At 39.2% G+C, this 25,578-nt stretch overlaps 1 pseudogene; it reads right to left on the minus strand.

Annotated features, from left to right (window-relative positions):
• Window positions 1-23,422: 23,422 nt before the first annotated feature.
• LOC132499336 (zinc finger protein 641-like) lies at window positions 23,423-24,701 on the minus strand (annotated as a pseudogene).
• Between the last annotated feature and the right edge of the window lie 877 nt (window positions 24,702-25,578).

Raw genomic sequence — 25,578 nt, forward strand, 5'->3', positions numbered from 1 at the left:
TGTCCTCTTCACTCATGCACTTCAAGATTTCAGTAACAGGGTAGTTGTATCAATTAGGATAATTTAGCTTACAATGCAATAATAAAAATTCCCCAAGTGTCTGTGGCTTAAACAACAAAGACGTGTTTCTCACTCTTGCCCTGTGCAGGTCATCTGGGGGCAGAAGTGAATGCCAATAGCAGAACCACACAGAGTTATATAACCGTGATATTTAGCGACTAACTATGCATGCTGATGCGCAGAATTGCTTGTACTTTATTATGACTACTAATTCTAAACTTAAAGTGTCAGTCTACATGAGAGTGGAGATAAAATGGGTAAAAAGTCATGCAGCTGTTATATAGTCAGAGGCAGTGTTTAATAATAGCAACCATGAAGTACAAAGACACCTTTGGTGTTTTCCAATAGAAAATCATAATGTTAGTGGGAATCAAACAGGAAATTGGTCTTTATTCCAAAAGAAGTTGAGATAGAATCCAAGCACTACCTCAGGGCCCGTAGAAAATAGGGGCAGTAGTCAGAGGGTACTCAGCAAAGGTCAGAAAGCAGTAAAGTTCCACATATTCAGATGACAAGATCAATCCTGGCTAATGCGTAATTTGACACAAAGCAGTTTGAAGAGCTGGGCATGTTAAACAATTTTAATAAGGGTTTGATGGCATTTGGTTGTTGTTGAATACAGGTTTGTTTACTGTCTTTTTATCCTCCAGTATTTTCAACTATTCTAAAACAGAAATGTATTTTGTAGGAAAAAAAATGAAATAATCAATTGATGAATTCTCTTATTTTAAAAAAGTAATGCATTTTAAGGATCTTGATATAAGGAAATAATTTAAATACAAAATGGCATGGGGCATGAAGAAGAGGGTCTACAGAATTGGGAGGGAGGGAGGGAGAAGGAGTGAGAGAGGGAAGGAGAGAGAGAGAATGAATTCCTTTATGCAAACAAGAGTTTTCACAAACTCCCTTAGTAGAGTAGGATTAGAAGGTTATATAAGATCTCACTACATATTATTTGTGGTAGGTTATACCATTCATGTTTCTATTAACAGTATAGCAAAATGTCAATAATCCCAATTCCATATTGTTGGTTCCATCATTTAAAATAATAATTTGTTGTCTTTGTAAAATCAAAATTTAACAAATCCTACCATGTATTGTTACACATTGTGCTTTGGATTAGTTGGATCCAAATTTATAATCATAGTCAAAGTCTGGAGCTCAGAATATGATGACAAAAAGAAAGAGAGAGATCCAGGTCCTGCCCCTAGGAAATGACAAATTCTCAAAAGGAAATTACTGTGAATTCATGAAAAGGCTGAACCCTAGACATCAGGCTCACAGTTTCATCAAAGATTCCTTTGCTCCAGCTTGGCCTGAGAGCAGCAAAGCAGCCTCCCCTTAAGGGGCAATGCAGGCATGACCGTAAAGACATCTGTAATTAAGTAAAGAGCTTCAGATAAGGGTCCTTCCCTTATTTTATTGGTACCACATATGCCTCAGAGATCCTCATGTGTCTTTAGAGAGGGGGGATTCCTCCCTTCAATAGTATATGAGTTTGAATTTCCTAACATCCTAGTAAGAGTTGAGATCCCAGCAACAGATTTCATTTAATAAAAGGAAATGTGATTGCTTTGCCTGAAAGGGGGTCATTTGGTTTTTTTTTAAATTAAAATGTATCTGACATATAACATTGTATAAATTTAAGGTGTACAATATGTTAATTTGTTATATTTATATATGGTAATAATAATTAGCATCTCTATCATGTTACATTATTAACCTACGGAAAAAACAAAAAAAGAACAAGGAAGGTGAGGTCTCTACTCTCCATCTACTTTTGACATCCTGCCTCCAAAGCTGCTTTTCACTGATTTGGAACACTAAAGTGAACTGTTAGAGCCTTATACTTTAAGATTCTTTCCAGGATAATTTTCATTTCTCAGGAAGACTTTCTATTTGGTTTTTTTTTTTTTTTTTTTTTTTTTTTTTTGCTGTACGTGGGCCTCTCACTGTTGTGGCGTCTCCTGTTGCGGAGCACAGGCTCCGGACGCGCAGGCTCAGCGGCCATAGCTTACGGGCCCAGCCGCTCCACGGCATGTGGGATCTTCCCAGATCGGGGCACGAACGCACGTCCCCTGTATCGCCAGGCGGACTCTCAACCACTGTGCCACCAGGGAAGCCCGACTTTCTATTTGTTAATTTTTCTTACATGTTATTACCTCCTCCAGATTAATCCATAAGAACCTAAATAAAGCTAGACATTTCAACATACAAAAAAAAAAAAAAAGGAAGTGTGACATTCCTTACACACTTGACTTCATGGAGTAAGGTTTTACCTGATTTTTTTGTCTATATATTTATTCATTTATTCATTCAAAAATACTTACCAAGTACTTATTACATATTAGGTGTAATATTTGCTGCTAGATATATAGTTGTAAACAAACCAGCCATGTCCCCTGCTTTCATGGGGCTTAAGGTTTATGGGAGGAAAGGAGGTAACAATTAAAAGGTAGATATGTTGGTTCATTGCAGGAAAAGAAGATGGGATCACAGGAGAGAATAAGAAGGGAGACTTATTTAGAACAGGAGATGGCATCCATGGATATTGAAGTGATGCACAGTGATGTGACGTGTGACGGGGAAAGATGTGCAAGTAGAAGCAAGAGCCATGAGGCAGGAAGGATCCCGGCACATTGAGGAACATAATGGAGGTCCGTGTGACTGGAGTATGGCAAACAAGGGGCATACTGGCATGAGATGTGGTTGGGAGAAGGCAGAGCCTGAATTTTGCAGGGCCTCGCAGATCATGCTAAGTATTTTGGTCTTTTTTCTAAGCACAGTGGAAAGCTTTTGAAGGATTTTAAGTAGAGAGAGGTGATGTCATTAGAAAAATGTCTTAATCATTCTGGTTGCAGTGAGAAGAATGGAAATGAGGAAAACTAAGAAGGAGAGTAGGACTTCTAGCAGTACAAATCTGGACACACCTGTGGTGGTCTCACCAAGACGTGATAACACCATGGGACTAGGGTAGTGGTTAGGAAGATAGAAATATAGGCTTTGGAGATAAAATTGACCAGAGTTGGTGAAAGGTTTAATACTGGAGTTGAACAAGTAGGTTAGGAGGAAGATGAGGTCTGTGTTTTTCACTTGGCCAATAATAGATAGTGCCATTCACTGGGTAAGTTGGATTTGGATCAAAATTGGAGTGCTCAGTGTTGGGGAAACGAACGTTTGGTTTTGGGACATGTTAAGTGTGAAATTCTTACAAGAAAATGTTCAAATATCAGGGTGATATTGAGATGTACTAGCTCAGAGCTCAAAACAAGATTTCTTGCTGGAGGTCTAAATTTGACAGCCTTGGGGACACATAGTTTTTCGAGGCAGGAGCCCTCTGTGTCCCCCTTTGCCTGGCAAAGTAATAAAGCTATTCTTTTCTACTCCATCCAAAAAACTAAAAAATAAATCTGACAGCCTTGACATAAATGTGATATTTACAGCAATGAGTGTTGATAAGATCACTTAGAAAAGGGTATAGAGGAGAAGAGTATATATATGGAATGTCAACAAATCACAATCAAACCTATCTACAATCTGAACTCCCAGGGAAAGAGAATGCGATTTGGGGGTCTGTTATAATTCATTTTAATATAATTCTGATAACTTAAACCAAAAAATTTAGAATAAAACAGAAGAGGATCATCTACTATTAACCTCGGCCAAAATCAAAAATACTTCCTTTTCCATGGATGTCAACATCATTAACAAAATTCCAAAAGATTTTCTAGGAATCAGTGCATTTAAGAAGTAACTTGATTAGCTTTCCCACTGGGGAGTAAAAGATAACTTACCATGATAATCATTTCAAATCAATTATTACTTTCTTGTGAATTGTTAAATAGGGTGTTAAATTAAAATTTCCTTTTCATATTAAAGAGTAGTGGCTATGTTTTCTCTGGAAGGCTATTAAGTTACAGGGAAGATTTTATTTTGAGAGTAGAAGCAAATCATATATTATAGGAGAATTCCTAAGGCCAAAAGAGTTCATTTAGAAAGTTAAGGTATTATTGCTGTGTATAAACATTATTGTGGTAATTACTGTCTTCAAGTATTTATTGTCAATAAAAACCTTTCCAAGTTTCTCAAGGGTACTTCCAGATAGAGCTGTATATCTATTTTCAAGGAAGTATTAGGCAGACAACTTCAGATACTCCCAAACACCAGAGCCAGGAAACCTCTCGGGGTAGAAAATCTCCCACTACATTTGTAATATTAAAATCCAATTATGCACAGAGAAAGGACAAAGAAACACAATAAACTGGAGAACAACATATGTTTAACGTAACACACATACATTACAAATAGGCTTAAATATCACATATTAGTTAAAGCTTCCAAGTGTTTGTCTCAGAAATCTGAAGAAAAGCATACAATGAAAGTTAAAACAAACAAACGAAAAAGGGCAAAACAAAACAGTGGAGTATTAGAAATGGATTCTAATTCATGAAAATATAAGATCAGCAACATCTTAACTGATAATTTTCCCATAACATGACCTTCTCTTATATAATACATATTCTACCTAATTGCCATACAAATATGGTAAGCATTTAGGCATTGTAAACAGTCTCAAGCTACATCTCTGTGAAAGTCCAAAACTCCTGAAAAGATTATATCAGAATATATGAGTGTTAACAAAGAGCCACTTTTTTTTAAAAAATAAATTTATTTATTTATTTTTGGCTGTGTTGGGTCTTTGTTGCTGCGCGCGGGCTTTCTCTAGTTGCGGCGAGCGGGGGCTACTCTTTGTTTTGTTGCGTGGGCTTCTCTTGTTGCAGAGCACGGGCTGTAGGCACGTGGGCTTCAATAGTTGTGGCTTGTGAGCTCTAGAGTGCAGGCTCAGTAGTTGCAGCGCACGGGCTTAGTCGTACCGCGGCATGTGGGATCTTCTGGGACCAGGGCTCGAACCCGTGTCCCCTGCAATGGCAGGCGGATTCTTAACCACCGCACCACCGGAAAGCCTGAGACACTTTTTTTTTTTTTTTTTTTTTGTGGTACGCGGGCCTCTCACTGCCGTGACCCCTCCCGCTGCAGAGCACAGGCTCCGGACGCGCAGGCTCAGCGGCCATGGCTCACGGGCCCAGCCGCTCCGCGGCATGTGGGATCTTCCCGGACCGGGGCACGAACCCGTGTCTCCTGCATCGGCAGACAGACCCCCAACCACTGCGCCACCAGGGAAGCCCCTGAGACACTTTTTAAAGGACTATTTGTGGGTGGATAATTTCAGTGGAAACTATTTCTCCAACTGACTTATTTTTTTCTGTTAAGACAATGGAAACTTTAACATAGTGACAAAATTAAGATGATTCAGTTCGTAGACCATTAGGCTTTACATGTAAAGTTACACTGTGACGAGAGAAAGAGACACACTTTCATTTGACAAATGCCACTTTGATTTTAAAAATGAGGTTAAATGCCAAAGACAGACTGCTGAATGTCCTAGAAAACCACCACCTCAGACTTTATACCTAGACTTCCACAAAAGCCTGGCCAGAAGTCCAAGCATAAAAGATTCCTGTGCCAAAGTCCTAGGTCGGGTCCTCCTTGGCTCTCCCCCAGCCTGTTGCAACAGCTTCTTAAAAGGAGCATTTTGTTTTCCCACGAGAATTTAGTTGTGGTCAATGTCTTGTACTCTTCGATTGTGCTCTTCTGTTTAATCAGGTACCTCCGACAGGAAAGGTCATGTCCCACACCTTTACTTGTCAATATCTTATTCAGCCTTCAAAGCTCTTCACAAAGAATACATGTCCCCCATCCCTCACTGTCAGAAATCCCCTTTCCAGTGCTTTCAGGAATAATATTATCATCAACAGCATTTGTTGAACACCTCCTTTGTGCACTCAGCTAGCTACAAGTGTTAAATGCTTTTTCTAATGGACAAATCTCTTTGCAAGGAAATTAATTGCAATTCTCATTTCACAGGAAAAAAAAGCTAAGTCATGAGGTTATGAGTCATGACTATTAGGTGACTCAAAGAAACCTAACTTTCTGCCCAAAGCTCCTTGATTAGTAAAGAGTGGAGAAATATTCAGAACAGAAACCTGCCTCCAAATCCCAGCCATTTCCCTTTGTAGTCAGTCTAAACTGCCGTGGAGAATCGTAAGAGCTCTCCAGGTAGAAATTAAACTTGATCTTTTTGTCCTCTAGCATTTAGCATAGCCTCTAGCCTTGCACAGAGCAGCCCATCACTAAGTGGTTGAATGTGTGGGACCCTCTATTCATCTTCTTCCTAGTAATTAATGTGGTAAATGATCAAATACTCATCCAGAATGGATAGTATAGTGAGAGGTGAAAAGCATTTTGATAAGCAGTTCATTTCTTCATGGCTGGATATTTGAAATCTTTGAAGGTATAACTTTTGGAGATAACTAATTATCAAGAATGACATGTGGCTCTGTTAGCTAGTTTGCAGCTGGATACGTTCCTTTAGCTGATAGGGAGAATGATATAATAGGTGACTTGGGTTTGGATTTTGGTCTTACTGGAGTTGAGATTGTGACGGTTGGCAGAACTCGTCCACTGGAGCGGGCCTAGGAGGCTTCCCTGTCTGCCCAGATGGTGCAAGTCACAGGGCAAAGACTCTGTCAGGCCTCCTCGGAGGGAGAAGGGACCTTACCAGGCAAGGAACAGTAACCTAAACATTTTTAAATTTGGAATTCAGGACCTTTAATGATTGGACCCTGTTCATCTCTCCAGCTATCGTGCCCACTCCTTGCGTTTTAAGCTCCAACCATCGTGAATAACAGCATTTGCATTCCTCTGAATAAGCCAAGCTCCCTATCATCTCAGGGGTTTGGGCATGTTATTTCTCTGCCAAGCAAGCAACCTACCCAGCTCTCATTTCTCCATACCACCTCCCATCCCAGGAATGCTTATGTGTAAGCAGGTCCAGATCAGTCCAAATGTCCCCTCCTCCAGGAAGCCTTTCTGCCCCCTGAAAATCTCCTAGCACCCTGTGCTTCTCCCTATCATAACACTTATTAATGTGCTGTTCTTTCTTTGAACTTCTTCCTCACCCACTAGACTGTCAACATTTTGACTAAGTACCATGTTACTGGCTACTGTGATGGTCAATTTATGTGTTAACTTAGCTAGGCCCCAGTGCCTGGATATTAGGTTAAATACTCTTCTAGCTGTTTCTGTCACGATGAATTTTAGAGATTAACTAAATGAGATTCACATTTGACTTTGAGTAAAACAGATTACCCTCCATAATGTGAGTGGGCCTCATCCAATCAGTTGAAGGTCTTAATAGGAAAAGACTGACCGTCTGGAGGAAAAGGGAATTCAGCCAGCAGACAGCCTTCACACTGGAATTGCATCTGTTCCCTGGGTCTCCAGGCTGCAGGCCTATCCTGCAGATTTTGGACTTAGCAGCCACCATCATTACATGAGCCAATTCCTAAAAAATCTCCCTCCCCCATTCTTTCCCTCTCTGGAAAACCCTGCCTAATACAATTACCATTGTATCTCTAGCACTGAGCATAGTGCTTGGAATACAGAACAGATCAAGTAAAATTGGATTAGGTTGAATTGATCTGACTTGCAAGAAAGAAAAACCACTGTAGACATAATGTCAAGACTTCTCTCTTAAGAGTCAGAGACCTGCACAGGTTACACTACTGTACGCAACAGTTGATTTTGCTGGCCTGAGAGTTCCTTTCTCCTGATCCAGTGCAAAGAACAGAGGAAATGAAGGATAGATATTGCAAACCCCCATCCTTTATTATTTTAGCCCATGAATTAAATAGAATTGGCACTCTGACTAAACCTACTTTTAGCATTCACAATAGTGCTATCTAACAGTCTTAAATGCAAAATTCATACCGTCTGGCAGAGAAAGGCAGGTGCCTGGTCTCGGTGGGATTATCTCAGGTTTCCCAAGTCACTAGGGAGGAGACACTCTCAGAAAGAAAACTCAGTCTTTCTGTCTCCCAACATCCTTACCATTCAGCCTGGAATTATGAAGATTTTAGACTTAGACAGAATTCTTGGATTATTTGACAACTCAGGTTCTTAAATGTCCAACGTGAATGAGGAGATGGTTATAGAAAATGACCTAGTAGAAGACTTTCTTGTTAGCTGGTCAAATTAAACTTCTCATATAGAACAGCCTGGGGATTTACTAACCCATGGAAATGCTTGGATGAGTGTGGATAAAGGATTCTGACTAGGGTTTAGGATTAAGATAGCTACCTTGTGACTCTTGGAGAGAGTAACTTGTATTTTGCATGCAATGAAAAGAATGGGGAGGTCACTGGGCCAATATTTTAACTTGTTTCTTTAAATGAGACTGATTTGTCCAGATTTTTCACGAATTTTGATCATTCCTCTGCTTTTCTTCCTGAAAAAAATGTCATATAATGCAAGCAAAAAAATATTCAGCTAACAACAAATAACAAACCTGATGGCACCAGGGAATAAGAGATGAAAGGAGAAGGGAAATGAGAATTTGCAAATCCACAAACTGGATAATTCATTCCAAATCCAAACTCAGCATCATTTTTTCTAATAAACAGTTTCTTGGTTATATAGTCTTATTCATACTCTAATCTTATAAAAACTTCTATTCTACTTGCAAAATCTTGTCTCCAAATTTTCTTTTTATGTTATTTTGAAAGATTTTTCTGAAAGGTCTTATAAATAAATAAATATATTTCAGTTTTCCCAAACACATAAAAGCCACAGTGACATGTTTCCTGTGTGTACTTAGCTTTGCTGCAGGTATGCTCTTTTGGGTTCCTAGATCCAATTCCAATGTGTGTGGGGAGTGGGGTAAAGGGAAAGCTGGGGGTTCCCACACCAACAAGCAATTATCCTACACCAGCAATGTGTCCCAGAATTCAGTTAAGTTCTGACGCTATCTACCCAGAGATAGCGTCATGGTCCACAAGTTGAGGGCTCAGTTCTGCAACACTGCGCCCGCCCACCTCCACTCCCAACACACACACACTTCAGACACCAGTTGTGTCTTCAGCCACTCTGACCAACTAGCTATAGATTAGAGGTTTCTACAACCCCCTCCAGGTTGTTTCCCTGTCCTCTGACCAACTGGCTATAAATAAGGGGTTGCCACGACCTCCCTCTTAGGTTCGATTAATTTGCTAAAACAGCTCACAGAACTCAGAGACACATTTTACTTACTAGATTACTGGTTCATTAAATAGGCACAATTGATTAAATCATTGGCTCTTGGCAGTTGATTCAACCTCCAGTCCCTCCACTCTCCCCAGGGTCTGGGGGTGGGACTAAAAGTTAACCCTTTAATCACAGGGTTAGTTCTCCTGGCAACCGCCTGCATCATTAGGTGCAGTCCAAAAGTCAGTCATTAACATAAGACACATTTATCTCTTATCGCTTAGGTAATTCCAAGGGTTTTAGGAGCTCTGAGCCGATGGGAGGAAGACCAAATATACATTTCCTGTTATAAATCACAAGATCACATATGCTAAAGCATATTTTTTTTTTGCTAAAGCATATTTTAAACATGATTTGAATTGTGTGTCAAAAAAATAGGTCAGTCTCCCCAATGTTATATAATGTCCCCAACCAGTTAACCATGTGTTGTCCAACAAACAAAACAGAAAGCAGTTTACTTGAAAACCCAAAAAACAAGCAGTGCATTCCGTATTAACTTTAATTTCCCATGCATTCCTCAGCTTCACAGTTATTTATAGATCTTTTCCCAGAAAAATTTGTAGTTTAAGTAGATAAACTTTAAAACTACAGGAAGTGGCTTCACTGTGAGGTTTTTTTTTTCTTTTCTTATTCACTTGAATAAAAAAGGGATATGGAAAAAATAATGCAGATAGCCTTTGAGTGGGAAGCTGTGATCCTCACTGATCAAGGACCATAGAAATAACTTTGGTACTTTACAACCTATATTATACTTTTGCATATATTACCATAATCATGCTCAGAATCAGTGCCAGTGTTTAGTGATGATCAAGAAGAGAACCTCCTCAGAATGGGAGAAAATATTTGCAAATGAAGCAACTGACAAAGGACTAATCTCCAAAATTTATAAGCAGCTCATGCAGCTCAATAGCAAAAAAACAAACAACCCAATCCAAAAATGGGCAGAAGACCTAAATAGACATTTCTCCACAGAAGATATACAGACAGCCAACAAACACATGAAAGGATGCTCAACATCTTTACTCATTAGAGAAATGCAAATCAAAACTACAATGAGATATCATCTCACACCAGTCAGAATGGCCATCATCAAAAAATCTAGAAACAATAAATGCTGGAGAGGGTGTGGAAAAAAGGGAACACTCTTGCACTGCTGGTGGGAATGTGAATTGGTACAGCCACTATGGAGAACGGTATGGAGGTTCCTTAAAAAACTACAAATAGAACTACCATATGACCCAGCAATCCCACTACTGGGCATATACCCTGAGAAAACCATAATTCAAAAAGAGACATGTACCAAAATGTTCATTGCAGCTCTATTCACAATAGCCCGGAGATGGAAACAACCTAAGTGTCCATCATCGGATGAATGGATAAAGAAGATGTGGCACATATATACAATGGAATATTACTCAGCCATAAAAAGAAATGAAATTGAGCTATTTGTAATGAGGTGGATGGACCTAGAGTCTGTCATACAGAGTGAAGTAAGTCAGAAAGAGAAAGACAAATACTGTATGCTGACACATATATATGGAATTTAAGAAAAAAAAATGTCATGAAGAACATAGGAGTAAGACAGGAATAAAGACACAGACCTACTAGAGCAATGGACTTGAGAATATGGGGAGGGGGAAGGGTAAGCTGTGACAAAGTGAAAGAGCGGCATGGACATATATACACTACCAAACGTAAGGTAGATAGCTAGTGGGAAGCAGCCGCATAGCACAGGGAGATCAGCTCGGTGCTTTGTGACTGCCTGGAGGGGTGGGATAGGGAGGGTGGGAGGGAGACGCAAAAGGGAGGGGATATGGGAACATATGTATATGTATAACTGATTAAATTTGTAAAATTAAAAAAAATGGCAAAAAAAATAAAAATAAAAAACATTACATAAGTAAAAAAAAAAAAAAAAAAAAAAGAAGAGAACCTGCCTTTTTTTTTTTTTTTTTTTTTTTTTTGCAGTACGCGGGCCTCTCACTGTTGTGGCCTCTCCCGTTGCGGAGCACAGGCTCCGGACACGCAGGCTCAGCGGCCATGGCTCACAGGCCCAGCCGCTCCGCGGCATGTGGGATCTTCCCGGACCGGGGCACGAACCGGTGTCCCCTGCATCGGCAGGCGGACTCTCAACCACTGCGCCACCAGGGAAGCCCGAACCTGCCTTTTTAAAACAAATCCCAATCCACCAAGATTTGGGCAGAACTCAGAAAAATCTTCTGATTGAAGGGATAATCAAAAAATGGTCCCTTCTTTCCTCTTAAGAACTCTTTGTTTGGTTTATTTTTTCGGTTGGATTCCCATCTGTCTCTTATGGCAGGAGGTAGAGCGATTACATATAAATTCCCGAGAGTATCTTCTCTCTGTGTCCTTGTGGCCTTGCTCATTTCGGCATGACTAAACCGGAATAACCTTGTTAAAAGCAGCTCTGCAATTAAACACTAAAGAAAAAAATAGATCTGGCATAAAAGCCACCACATTCCACAGCACATTTCCAAATCTATATGTGGTGCCAAAATATCAAAAGCAAACAATATAACAACCCAAAATGACCTTTACAGAGTTCCTGACCCTGACAAAAATTTCCCACTAGCTTCTCATGTGCCAATACAAGTTTGTAAGAGCCATTGTTGATGTTTTCTACTTCTCAGCCACTTGTCTCCTCAAGATTTTTTGATTTGGCCTGTACCTCTCCTTCCAGTCCCATCCTGGGGAATGCTTCCTGTTCTCCTTTGGTGCCATGGGTCATCTTGCTCCAAGACTCTGAAAAGAATCATCTGGGATGGTCTTCCTTCTCTTCCCATCACACTCTGGCCTAACTAATTTCCACTCATCCTTTAGCTATGAGGCCAAATGCCCGATCCCTTAAAGGTATAGACGTTTTTATACTCCCTATCCCCTATCTAAGCTCAGTTTCCTTCTGTATGGCTCTTATGACCCACACAGCTTTCCAACCGAACACAGTTTCTAATTATACATTTACTGGTGGAATAGTTAGCTAATGAATTTTTCCTTCACTAAACTGTATGATTCATGAAGAGAATGACCATGTCTATTTCCCCACGATTACATCTATAAAACCTAGGGAGTATATGTTAAATGAATGAATAGGTGGATGGTTGGAAGGATGGAGGGATGGACGGATAGATAAATAAAACAGGGATGAATGGGCTTTCTCCTGGTAGATATGTTCTCTAATCCCTTATACATGAGGGTATCATGATACTGTAGAATTAATCAGCCAACAGAAATGTGAGCCACGCATGTGATTTTAAACTTTCTTGTAGCCACATTTTTAAAAAATAAAAAGAAACAAGTGAAAATTTAATATTTTAATTAATCTAAAGTACACAAAAGATTACAATTTCATCACATAATCAATATAAAATATTTTACTTTTTTATACTAAATCTTTTTTAATTAATTAATTTATTTATCTTTTTACTTTTGGCTGTGTTGGGTCTTCATTGCTACGCATGGGCTTTCTCTAGTTGTGGCGATTGGGGGCTACTCTTTGTTGCGGTGTGCAGGCTTCTCATTGTGGTGGCTTCTCTTGTTGCGGAGCATGGGCTCTAGGCGAGTAGGCTTCAGTAGTTGTCGTGTGTGGGCTCAATAGTTGTGGCTCACAGGCTCTAGAGTGCAGGCTCAGTAGTTGTGGCACACGGGCTTAGTTGCTCCGCGGCATGTGGGATCTTTCTGGACCAGGGATCGAACCCATGTCACCTGCATTGGCAGGTGGATTCTTAACCACTGCACCACCAGGGAAGTCCCTATTTTAATTTTCTTCCAATCATCTTAAAACAAAAATTGAAGTATAATAGCAGCTAAGGCTGCTAGAACAAACCTAAACCAAACAACACAAATATGTGATGTAAAGCATAATACAATTATAACATGTATCAACTTGAAAAGAACTAACATGTTCTAGTTGCTGGGGTAAAAACATATATATATGTTAGATATCTTGGTGCTGTAATATGCTTTCTCAATGACTCTAGAAAAGCCTCTTTTTTTGCCATCTATATATTTTAAAAATCTTTTTACACATATGAGCAAACTCTCATAATTTTTTTTCCTGAGAAAAGAGAAGGATTGAGGGAAGAAAAGCAAAAGAAAGAGGAGGAAGATGAGAAAACTAATATTTATTGAGCGTCTTTTATGTAACAGTCACTGTGCTTGACGTGAAGCATTTGAGCTGCAATGGTTGTATAAAAATTCAAATTTATATGAAGTCAGGGATATTAGTTTGTATCTGCTCTTAGAAGTTTTAAAAAAATAGAAATGGCTCAAAACTCTTACAATAAGCAAATTCTTCTTGTTCTAAATATTTAAAGAAATATGTTTACCCTTATTCCCAAGGGTCTGTTATTTTTAACTTTCCAGTACTAGCAGTCTTTAAAAAAAGATTTCCTTTTATTGGTATTAAACACTTCTTAAAGTAATGTTAAAACTATTGCCTATGATGTAGTTGAGTAGAAAAGAGAAAATTCATTCATCTTAAATCACAAAATAAACCCTTGAGCTCACATCTGCCTACTTTTATCACCAAAAATCAAGATAAAAATCTCATGATTCTATTTTAGCAACATGTCTTTCTCAAGAATTATTTTGGAATCCCTTGGCCAGATTCTTTGTCTAGGACTGGGTTTCTGTGAGAATTAAGCCCTAATGTCCTAAGATTTCTGTCACATGCAATGAATTAATTCATCTTTTATACATTTAGAATGGTACTAGCTATGTGTCACCTATGGGAAAATTGAAAACAGGCACTCTAATACTTTTTTATGTAGTATTTAATACACTTAAGGAACACCAAATTGGCTGTTAGGTATTTTCCTAATGAAATCATACTTTTCAAAACCCTGTTGCCAGTGAATAAAATAGGAGATAAGTGTAGTAAAAGTAGATGTAAATTAATATAGAGAGTTCATATAAACTGAGGAAGTAGAAATCTAAAACATTTACTACAATTGGAAGCCCTCTTTTCTACCAAAGGGCACTATTCCATAGGAGAAAACAAAATACTAATTAAAAGATTGCTTAGGAAGCAATTTCAATGCCTTTTAGAAAAAATACAAGAATGGATAGTTATAAGATTGGATTTTTTTTCTTTCTTAAAGCAATCCTCAATAATAGTGAAACTAAATAATATATAAAAAGCAGTAGTGAACAAGGACCAACGTAGCAATCAAATACCAATTTCACTACATGGCTGACCAAAGAGAGAGAAAAAGACAGGGAAAAAAACCTCAGCAAATTCCTACACATCTGAGCTCAGATTCCCACTTGCTCTCCATACTGTTGGGTAAAACTCTCACCCACCTAAGCACCAAGTTTATAAAAGGGTAGCCTAACCCTATAGTGAGGATAATATTCTATTCACACTTTCACTACCAAGAGTCACTCCTCAGAAACCTCATTCTGGTAACCTGCTACACTTGACTCAGCATAAGAAGACCAATGTTCATGTTCCAACTACATCCATTATTAAAGAAAAAGACATCAACAATTTACTGAAAAGAGACAAAATTGGGAAGACAGCATTGTAGTCAATAGCAGCTCTAGGAACAAAGGCATGACACCATAAGAGTGCATGAAAATGTAGTCCACTGAAATTAAATACAGAGGTAGTTTGATAGGGTGAAGACAAAGAGCCAAATACTTGTTGAATGGATGAAAAGGTGATGTGAATATCTTGCCTTGAACACAATTATGCATATATGGTTGGCAGACTGATAGCTTTCTTTTCAAATCTATTCTCTCCTCCTTCATTGACACATGGCCAGCTAGCTAGACTGCATTTCCCAGCTTCCTATGCACGTAGGTGTAGCCATTTAACTAAGTGCTCACTAATGGAATGTAGGTGGAAGTAATGCATGCAATATTGGCATCACTTTATTAAAAGGAAATTGCTAGTCTGGATTTACTAATTTCTCCTCACACATTTCTAGTGGCCTCAAACATGAACATGGTGGCAATTCAGCCTTGACCATGAAGTTGAGGACACACCCTAGAGGATGAGAGTTAGCAAGATGAAAGAAACCTTGGAAGCCAGGTAACCTTGTAAAAAAGCAGCAGCCCTACCTGCCTGTGCCTGTCGGATTGTTACAAGAGAGAAACAATCTCTTTCACTAAGTCACTGAACTTTGGGTTATCTTTTTACGGCATCTTAGCTTTTACTCTGACTTAAAAAAACAATGGCAATCTACCAAGGACTTAAGCAAAGTAAAGGATATGACTATATATGTTTTAGAAGATTAATTTGAGTAGCCACAGGGAGGGTGGCTTAGAGGGCAGAAAACCTAAAACTAGGGAACCACATAGGAAGTCAACTCCTGATGACTATGTCTCCTAATGTTTTAGAACCTGTAAATTCTATTGCCACTTCCTCTATACAACTTCCTCACCATCAATTACCTGTAAGATCTCAACCTTCTTCTACCTAACTTTTTTCTCCTTATATTCTTGTCCCCCTCAAATCTGTTTTTAACACAGTGGCAGATTTTTATCTAAAATATAATGTGACCAGGTCCTTTTTCTGATTAAAATCTCTAATAGTTTTATCAGCTATAGAAGTGCTTTTCAAATGTTGTTTTCTTATTTACTTCCTTGAAGAATTTTTTTTTTTTTTTTTTTTTTTTTGGTATGCAGGCCTCTCACTGTTGTGGCCTCTCCCGTTGCGGAGCACAGGCTCCGGACGCGTGGGCTCAGCGGCCATGGCTCACGGGCCCAGCCGCTCCGCGGCATATGGGATCTTCCCGGACCGGGGTACAAACCCGTGTCCCCTGCATCGGCAGGCGGACTCTCAACCACTGCGCCACCAGAGAAGCCCCCTTGAAGAATTTTTGAAAAGCTTTGTAACCCTTCCACATTTTAAAGCTTACCTCTAAAATTTTTTATCCTACTTGAATGGTTGCAAGGATAAAATTTCCAAAATATTAAAAATATTGATGTTAATTAAAACTGATATCACTCATTAAAAAATATCAGTAGAATCTAAACAGCATAGTGATTTCAAACCAACATTCATCTATGAAAAATTTATAAACAAAGCAGTCAGAAATTTTATATAACTCTTTTTGCTCCTTAAACTCATAATTTTTCATTTCTGCATGAGATTTTAGCCTTAAATAAAATATATTTTTCTGTCTCTAGAGCTTTTTGATTATCTTAATCAAAATACTAAGATAATCTTCTTAACAACAAAAAATTATATATGAGTTGTTTTTATTCCTGTGATCAAAAGGCCTATGTGTTAAACATTTCTTTGGGATTTCATTATTATTATAATTATTATTAGTAAACAGTTGGTCAAAGATAAATTTTTGTAATTTTAAACAAAGTAAATGTTAATGGAATGAATATACTTATGACATAGATGAAGCTGCTTTTTATCAGTTTATATATTTGGTGATAATAATTTGTTAGTATTAGACAGAATTCATATCCAGTTATATTTATATTTTTCACTTTTATTGATATACATCCTGAGAAACATTGGTCACATAAATAAATTAGAATGGAAGAAACTTTGTTGAAGAATTTCACTCAATTATTTGAAGCACTTCCAAATAACATACAAAAAATCACATGCCAATATATTATCAAAAATAAAAAAAAACAACATTTAAAAATTCAATTATTTCTTTATTAATTCCATTGAAGGCCAAGATTTTTAAACCATTTGACATTCAATAGGATTTTTTACCCAGTTACTTGAATCACTCAATTTCTTAGTTCTAGGAAAGTCTACCAAAAAGACTTTACCAAAACTTTTCAAATAACTATTAATTATACCCATCATGCTTTCACTTAGAGACACCTTGCTTAACTTAATATACACAGAAACAGTAGGATAAACAGTAGGATGTGTCATTTGCCAATACACTGAATGATTTAACATGACTCCTTACAACAAACACCTGCCTACTGATTCTATCAATATTATCTCTGTAATTCTGCTTCTTTATTGACTGATTGTTCTCCTCATTATGGGCCATAATTTCCTGTTTCTTTGAATATCTGTTAATTTCTTATTGGATTCTAGACATTGTGAGTATTATGTTGCTTGGTGTCAGATTTTGTTTTGTTTCAGCAGTTGTTTAGTTTTGTTGTTGTTTTTGTTTTTTTGTTTTTTTCTGGGACAATTAAGTTACTTGGAAACAATTAGATCCTTTCAGGACATGCTTTTAAGCTCTGTTAGGTGTTCCTAAACAGTTTTTTAATCTCGGGCTGATTTGGCCTCACTACTGAGGCAATACTCTTCTGAGGACTATTCAGTATTCTGTGTGTTAGGAGGCTCTGTGTGGATACCCCTACTTGTCCTATGACCTGGAAATTCAATGCAGGCAATAAGATAGGACAATTCTATGGCTCAACTCATTTGTTTCCTCTTCTTAAGGAATCACTGTCCTGCACTGCCTGTTGTCCAATGTATGAAAATCAGTTTCATATATGTTTGGCCTTTTTCAGTTGTTTAAGTGGGGGAGGGAAGGTGTCTGCTTCCTGTTTCTCTATCATGACCAAACATGGAAGTTTCACTTTTCCACTCTTGAATATATCCTAATTCAAAAAATCTCAGAGGCCAAAACACTCTGCTTCCAACTTTACATATCCTTCTTAGCAAAAATTTATATAAAACAGGAGAGACATGAGACATGACCATGGGTTGTAATTATTAACATTACAAAGCTTTATGCTTCTCAGTACTTCAAATTTTCTTCTTTTTGGCATCCTGACAATTTGATTCTTAATGAGGATGCACCATATAAATGTTTTGGATGTTTAAATAGTATTTTGTATCATTAGGGTCCAATCAAGAGAAAGAAACCACTCAGTAATTTGAGTAGGTATTATATGAGAAAAAAATTAACTTTTCACAGAATTAGCTACTAAAATGAAATGAAAAAGAATGTTAAAAAATATGGTAGGACTGAGGGAGAGTACTGAAAGAAGGAATAGGCTTGAAAAGGGGCCCCCTTCTCAAAGCTGGAATCCAGACCTCTTTGGAGAAGGTGTGGTTGCGCCTACTAGATGGTGGTGAAGTCAGCAGGGTTACCATGGGTCAGAGTTGGTCCATGATCACTAGGCCAAGGCTGCCAGATAGGAAAATACAGGCTGAGACTGGCACACTTGAAGGTGAGAACCACTGCGGGTTCTGCATCCTGCTGTTTGCCACACACTGCAGTAGCCAGCTGAGAGTGGGTGTACTTGAATCCGAAGAAGCCCCTCCCTCCTGTAGTTTTACTCCACAGCCCTCTACTGGCAAAGGAGAAATGTTTACAAGATTGAGCTCCAGTATCACAAGCAGGTTGAACTTGGAATGAAGAAGTAATAATCTGACAAATGACCCATGCTATTCTTTCTTTCCTTCTTCTCACTTCCCAGAGGGATAAGTGTGACTATGAAAGGAGATAGGAAGTAAGAACCAACATGAATAGTTGGACTACATACCATTCACAGACTGATCAAGTTTAGTAAACATGGAAAGTGAAGCTATCAAAATTAACTTGAAACAAAATGTGTCAGGGTACTTCCATAGAAAGTGTTTGTGCATCTTCAGGATAAAAGCCCTCTGTGATTTAGCTCATGCATGCCTACCTCTCTACCTTCATTTCTCCCTGCTCCAGGAATATCAAACTTCTTTCTGTTTTTTTTCCAGAAATTCTGCTGTTTCTCACCACTCTACCTTTAATTATAGTGTCTTCTCTGCATAGAATCCCATTTCTACTCCATATCATTTTAAGCATTACCTTAACTAGAAAGCTCTTCCCTGACTGAATGAACTGGACTGAATTAAATGCCCCTCGTCTGTGCTTCCATAACTTTATCCGTTTTTCTCCATCAGCACTTATTAACTTGTCATTTTCACTGCACTATTTTATTGTTAATTACATGGACTATGATTATTAATCTCTTTATGTCCAGTACCTAACCAAAAAAATGGTTTGTTTCATAAGTAAATAAATGAATAAATGAGACAAATATAGTTATCCTGGAAAGATTTTATAGGATCTTGAAGAAGAGCATTGTAAAAGAGGTGTATCCAAAAAGATAAAAAATACATATTCAACAAGATTTGGGGATAACTTAGATAGGGAAGTATGGCAGAGAAGGAATGCAGAAATGCTTACATGCTTTCTAATGTTTTAGTTTAGGTAAATGGACTGGGATAATATTGTTAGAGCTAGTAAATGCAGGAGAAAGGGCAAACTTAGATCTGGAGAATAGCAGAGTACATTGGCTATATATTGCTCTGTTGAACAAACAAGCGAACAAACAAACCTCAAACCCAAAGCCAAACAAACTATTGTCTTAAAATAACAGTGGCAAACTTTTTCATAAAGAACAAGATAGTTACTATTTTAACTCTGGGTCATACAGTTTCTGTCACATCTCTTCAACTCTGCTATTGTAGCACAAAAGCAACCAAGGAAAATAAAAAACAAGCAGTAGACTGGATTTAGCCCATGAGATGTACTTTGCTATCCCATGTAGCTGTAGTCATTCTAACAGCTCAGCTGGGGTGGATAGTACAAAATGGTCTCATTCATATGGTTGAAATTGGTTCTGGCTTTTGTTTTCAGCACTTGGTATTCCCCTACATGTCCTCTCATCCACCAATAGGCTAGACTGGTTTTTTGATTTCAGTTTTTTGTTTTGTTTTGTTTTTTTACAAAATAGTGTTCCAAGAGAGAGAAAGTGTTAACTGTTAGGCCTCTTAAGGCCTAGGGTCACAGTTGTACAACACAATTTCCACCACATTTTATCAGTCAACGAGAGTCTCAAGGTCAGCCCATATTCAAGGGATAGGGAAACAGAGGAAATATTATGGCCATTATTTCAGTCTACCACAGGGAGGCATAAGGTTTGGAGTTTAGGAGAAAGTTGAAATTAAAAATATATTTTGTAGTTATCAGTACATATGTTATAACTGAAATTGTAAGAATGAATTAAATGTCTTGGGAGAACTAAACACATGTATACACATGTATCTCTTTACTACTATATATTACCATATATATTTTAAAGTATATTACATATATATATATTTATTACCACATATTTCATAATGAATGAACCACTCTTTAAATATCAACATGGATAGAATATGAAAATGTAATATTGAGTGAAAAAAGAAAGTTTCAGAATTTTACACAAATATGAGAGCATTTATATAAATTTAAAAATACATTAAACCTATATATTGCTTTTGGATGATTAATAATAATAATAACTAACACATACTGCTTTTATATGCCAGATTCTCTTCTAAGTATATTTAATACACTAACTATACACTTATTACAAGATAATTTTGACTACTAGTTCAGTAGTCCTTTTTAATATAAATGATGAACTTGACCCAAAGAGAGGCCAAGAAACTTGCCCTAGGCCACATAGTTAAGTGGCAAAGTTAAGATTTAAACCCAATTTTAAAACATGGACTGAATATAAATCAACTTCTAGATAGATGTTGCCTTAAGGTAGGGAGCACTGGAACAGAACCCGCCAAAAATGTAGGGAATTGTAACTTTACCAGTCTCTAGATAGATGGAAAGATAGTCTGGGTTTTCCAGTAAAAAGGCCCCAAAACAATTACCAAATAACCTACTCAGCTGTGATGAATATCCCTACTATCCCGACTGTGATCTTAAAATTCAGTTCTTATGAAAATAAACAAGGTTTAACAAAATAGATGACTCCCAATCCAGGTTTGTGTCAGGAAATGTGTAAGATGAACACGTGAAATAACTTGATGTACCAGATAGAAAAGATATCAAAGACTATTAAATCATGTCAAAAAAAAAAAAGCCCAAACCATCCTCGCCAAAGGTGGGAAATCTTGAACCTCAATGAGGACAATAACTGCAACAGATTGAATCATACTGAATGCACTTAAACCTTGAGTTTACAGTGATAAGTAAAACTTATTGTGCATCAATGCAGAATGCTTGAGAATCACTCATTTTCTTGAAAACTGGTAAAGCGAAACAAGCCTTTGTTCTGCCTTTCCTATACCAACTGCAACTTTTGGTAACCAGATAGCTGATGAGGGGAGGTTTCTTTTTAGAGAAGTTAATCAAATAACAAATGCAAAAGGCAATAGAATATCATCATTTTACAACCCCACGTGAATTAATGAATCTGTGCAATATCAATGGCCGCTAACATCACAAAAACAGAGCTATCCAGATATCGCAAACTTCCTTAGAGAACTATATATACCATCTGTAAGCAATCTTGCCAAAAATTTAAAATGAAATCAGATCAAACTTCTTCCGCCAATTACCAGTTTGCAGAGTACAGAGAAAGATGTTAAATGCTATTATAAGGACAGACCCAGCAAAATGCAATAAAATTCACATAGATAACTAAAGACTCTACAACAGACTGGTTAAGAAAAAAGAGACTTCTAGTCTGGTTTCCAGTCTGACATGTAAGAATTTAGAAGTCGCTACATCTTCCGAACAAAAAGTAAAAAGCAGAACAAACTGAAAAACCAACAACTTTTCTTAGCTCCGTAAGAGAAGCAAGGTCACAGGGCAAACCGCTGTCCCCAAGATTGTAGATATCAACAGAGGAATATAAAGAATCACAATTTACCAGGAGCACAAGCCTCTGCAGGAACCAGGCGGGGAAATCCGAACTGTAACTGACGAACTGGTGAAGGCTCAACATGGACGCCTCCGAGAGATAAAAACCAGAGGAGGACCAGTCATTAGGGGGACGCCGCGCTTCTGTGAATTTTACCTCCAAGAGTTCCACCAGGTTCTCACAGTGAATGTGGGAGAAAAATCACCTTGTGCTTCTGGCAGGGGAAAGGGAAAAGGAACCGTTCTGAAACACACCACAGCATTCTACTCTTAACAAGGTCTGCCCACAGCTGAAACTATTTAACTAGAGGCTAAACTGCTGAGGTTTTACCAGAGCCTAATTGACCTGGGGGAGAGGGAATTCGCAACTCCAGCTGCCTGTAGTCATCCTATCCCACTTAAGGAAAATGTGAAGCTGTGTATGGTTCACAGCCCAGAGATACAAACTCACTTAAAGACTGAGACCTAGGACTATAGAATGCTACCCTCCCTCCACATCTCACCACCTCATTAGGAAAGGCCTATTTACAGAAGTTCCTTTTACCCAGTAGATCATGTCTAGCTATCAAGAAAAAAATTACTAAACATACAAAAAGGCAAAAACAAAACAAAACAAAAACAACCCACCCCCCCACCGTTTGAAGAGCCAAAGCAAGCATCAGAATCAGACCCAGATATGGCAGACATGTTGGAATGAACGGACTTGGAATTTAAAACAGCTGTGATTAAGACGCCACAGGCTCAACCTCATAGAAACAGAGAGTAAATTGGTGGATGCCAGGGGCTGGGGAGTGAGAGAAAAGGGAAGATGTTGATCAAAGAGTATAAACTTCCAGTAAGATGAATAGCTTCTAGAGATCTAATGTACACCACAGTGTTTATAATTAACAATACCATATAGTATTTTTGAAAGTGCCTAAAAGAGTACATCCTAAATGTTCTCACCACTAACAACAAAAAATGGTAATTTTTCCCCCAGTTTAGCCATTTTAATAGGTACATAATGGTATCTCACTGTTTTGGTTTTTTTTTGTTTGTTTGTTTGTTTTGCTCTACTGCATAAATTTTCAGAGCCTTTAATATGCCAATATGGTCTTTCTCTTCATATATATATATATAGAGAGAGAGAGAGAGAGAGAGAGAGAGAGAGAGAGAGAAAGAGAGTGAGAGAGAGAGAGAAGGAGAGGGAGAGCGAGAGAGGGAGAGGGAGAGGGAGGGAGAGGGAGAGAGAGGGAGAGAGAGAGAGAATAGTTATGTTATGGAAGGGTGATACTCAAAATATTTAACGACTGGTATGGCATAAGCTCCAGCCAACCAATCCAAGCAGTTTGGGCCTTAGCCAAAAACTGCTGGCACCACTGTACCCTGGAGAATGGGCTCAGGCTGAATATCAGCCCATGCAGTAGGCATTGTTTCCCAAAAGTTTTGCCCAAAGAACTCTACTTTATGTGGCATCTCATAGAACTGGTGAGAAGTACTCTGGCCAATGCTGGAACCTCATCTTTCTAGAGATGGGCTGGGACTCACGACTCTGGCCACGGGGGTGCAGGAGAGGGTCAGCTCTGGCAGAGACTCCTGGTAGCACCGGTTGAAAGATGTGACCACAGCTGCAGCAGAAACAGATTTCAAAAGACAGATGTCCCTCTGTCCCAGCTGCTCCGAGGACCCTGTCCCTGGTGGGTCCAGGTGATGTTTACGGCCAAAGCTCTTCTCACAGCGCAGGCACAGGAAGGGCTTCTCCCCGGTGTGCGTCAGCCAGTGTCTCAGCAGGTGGTGCCGTTGGCCAAAGCTCTTCCCACACTCAGTGCACACGTGGCACTTTGGCACTGGTGGAGCGCGCTGCTGCTTCCGAGCCCCAGGGCTCTCGCCAACCTCTTGGCCCTTGCAGGACTTGCCTTCTGTGTGTACTCTCTGGTGGCTGGCCAGATGGGAGTTGCACTGGAAATTCTTGCCACACTCAGAGCACTTGCTGGGTTTGTCATGTAGGCGGGTTTTCTGGTGTCAGATCAGGTGATGTCTTCTCCCAAAGCTCTTCTCACACTTGAGGCAGCTGGAGGGCCTCTCCCCAGTGTGTGTTTGCTGGTGCCTGGCAAGGTGGGAGCCCCACACAAACTGTTTCCCACACTGGGGGCATGTGTGCAGTCTTAACGGGGGATCCATTTCTGTGCTACACAGAAGGTTTGAGAAGCTATCTTCCTGAAGAAACGGTGGGCCAAGGAGCATGCCTGTGGAGCTCCCGGGCATGGAATCCCAGCTCTCATCCTGCTCTGGGTTCCAGAGAACGATATCTTCAGACACACTAGATAACGTTCTGGGAGGTTCTGCTTCTAGTTCAGGGGTACCCCCTTTGTGCTCACTTCCATCTCCTGTATACGTGACCTTCAGAATGTCCCTCTCTTCTAAGTCGTGGGGGTCAGGAACCCATTGTTCTTCTCCTCCTTCTAGTTGAGAAAGCATATCCAGTTTGGGGATTGGAAATCTTAGAGAGACCACTATCCCACAGTTTCCCTGCATGACGTATTCTCCATAAAAGTCTGTCTGCGAAGGGTCCAGGCTCTGCCACTCCTCCTGAGAGAAACACAGTGACACAGCCTTGATGGTTACCAGGCCCTGTGATCCAGCTGCAAGGAGTGCAGCTGCCATCTCCCAATCTCCAGGGCTCCCTTCCTGGGAAATGGCAAGAACCCAGGGAGCCGACTGAGCCTTCTCCTGAAGCGACTGTGGCTCCTCTTCAAGGTCACAGCACAGGTGCTCCAGGGGCCCTGGCGCTGTTCTCCATGGCCCCTCTTCCTGGCTTCCCCTTTCCACCTGGGGCTCTGCTCAATCCAGCTGAACACTCATTGACTCCCATCCTGTCCCCAGGGCTGCTGTCTGTTCTGAAAGCATTTTTGCTACAAACCCAAATTGTGACTTTTAACATGTAAAGCATGGATTCCCCCTATTCACCAGATGTCTTCCTCATTCTCTAGCTCCGTTTGAAAGTCCTCCTTCAGGACTTTACCTCTAGGTAAATATATGGACACCTGAGACCCACTTCTCCATCTCTCCAGCAGCAGAGTCTCTTGATAGGAAGGCTCTTTCGCAGGCCAGATGTGAGCCTCTCCAGACCACTGACAGAAAACCCCGGTCGTCTTGACCGGAGGCCCGGTGCCTCCCTCCCGGGCGCTGCCTGCCCCTCCCCTCTGCCCTCGCTTCCTCAGAGCCCGCGCTGTTTTGTTTTTTTTTTAACATCTTTATTGGAGTATAATTACTTACAGTGTTGTGTTAGTTGCTGCTGTATAACAAAGTGAGTCAACTATACATATACATATATCCCCATATCTCCTCCTTCTTGCGTCTCCCTCCCATCCTCCCTATCCCACCCCTCTAGGGGGTCACAAAGCACGGAGCTGATCTCCCTGTGCTATGTGGCTGCTTAAAAATGGTAATTATTTGAGATGATGTATGCATTAATTTATTATGGTAATCATTTCACAATGTATATGTGTATCAAATAATCCCATTATACATATTAAACATACAATCTTTTATGTCAACTATATCTCAATAAAGCTGCTAAGGCTCTTATAGAGCAATAATCGATCGAATATGTAAGCAGAGAGATGGAAATTCTAAGAAAGAACCAAAAATAAATGCCAGAGATAAAAAACACTGTAACAGAAATAAAGAATGCCTTTGATGGGCTCATTAGTAGACTGGACAGAGCTGAGGAAAGAACAAACCTCTGTGCTTGAGGATATCTCACTAAAAACATCCAAAACTGAAAAGCAAAGAGCAAAAA

The sequence above is a fragment of the Mesoplodon densirostris genome, chromosome 11 (genome assembly GCF_025265405.1).
Source record: "Mesoplodon densirostris isolate mMesDen1 chromosome 11, mMesDen1 primary haplotype, whole genome shotgun sequence".
Lineage (NCBI taxonomy): Eukaryota > Metazoa > Chordata > Mammalia > Artiodactyla > Ziphiidae > Mesoplodon > Mesoplodon densirostris.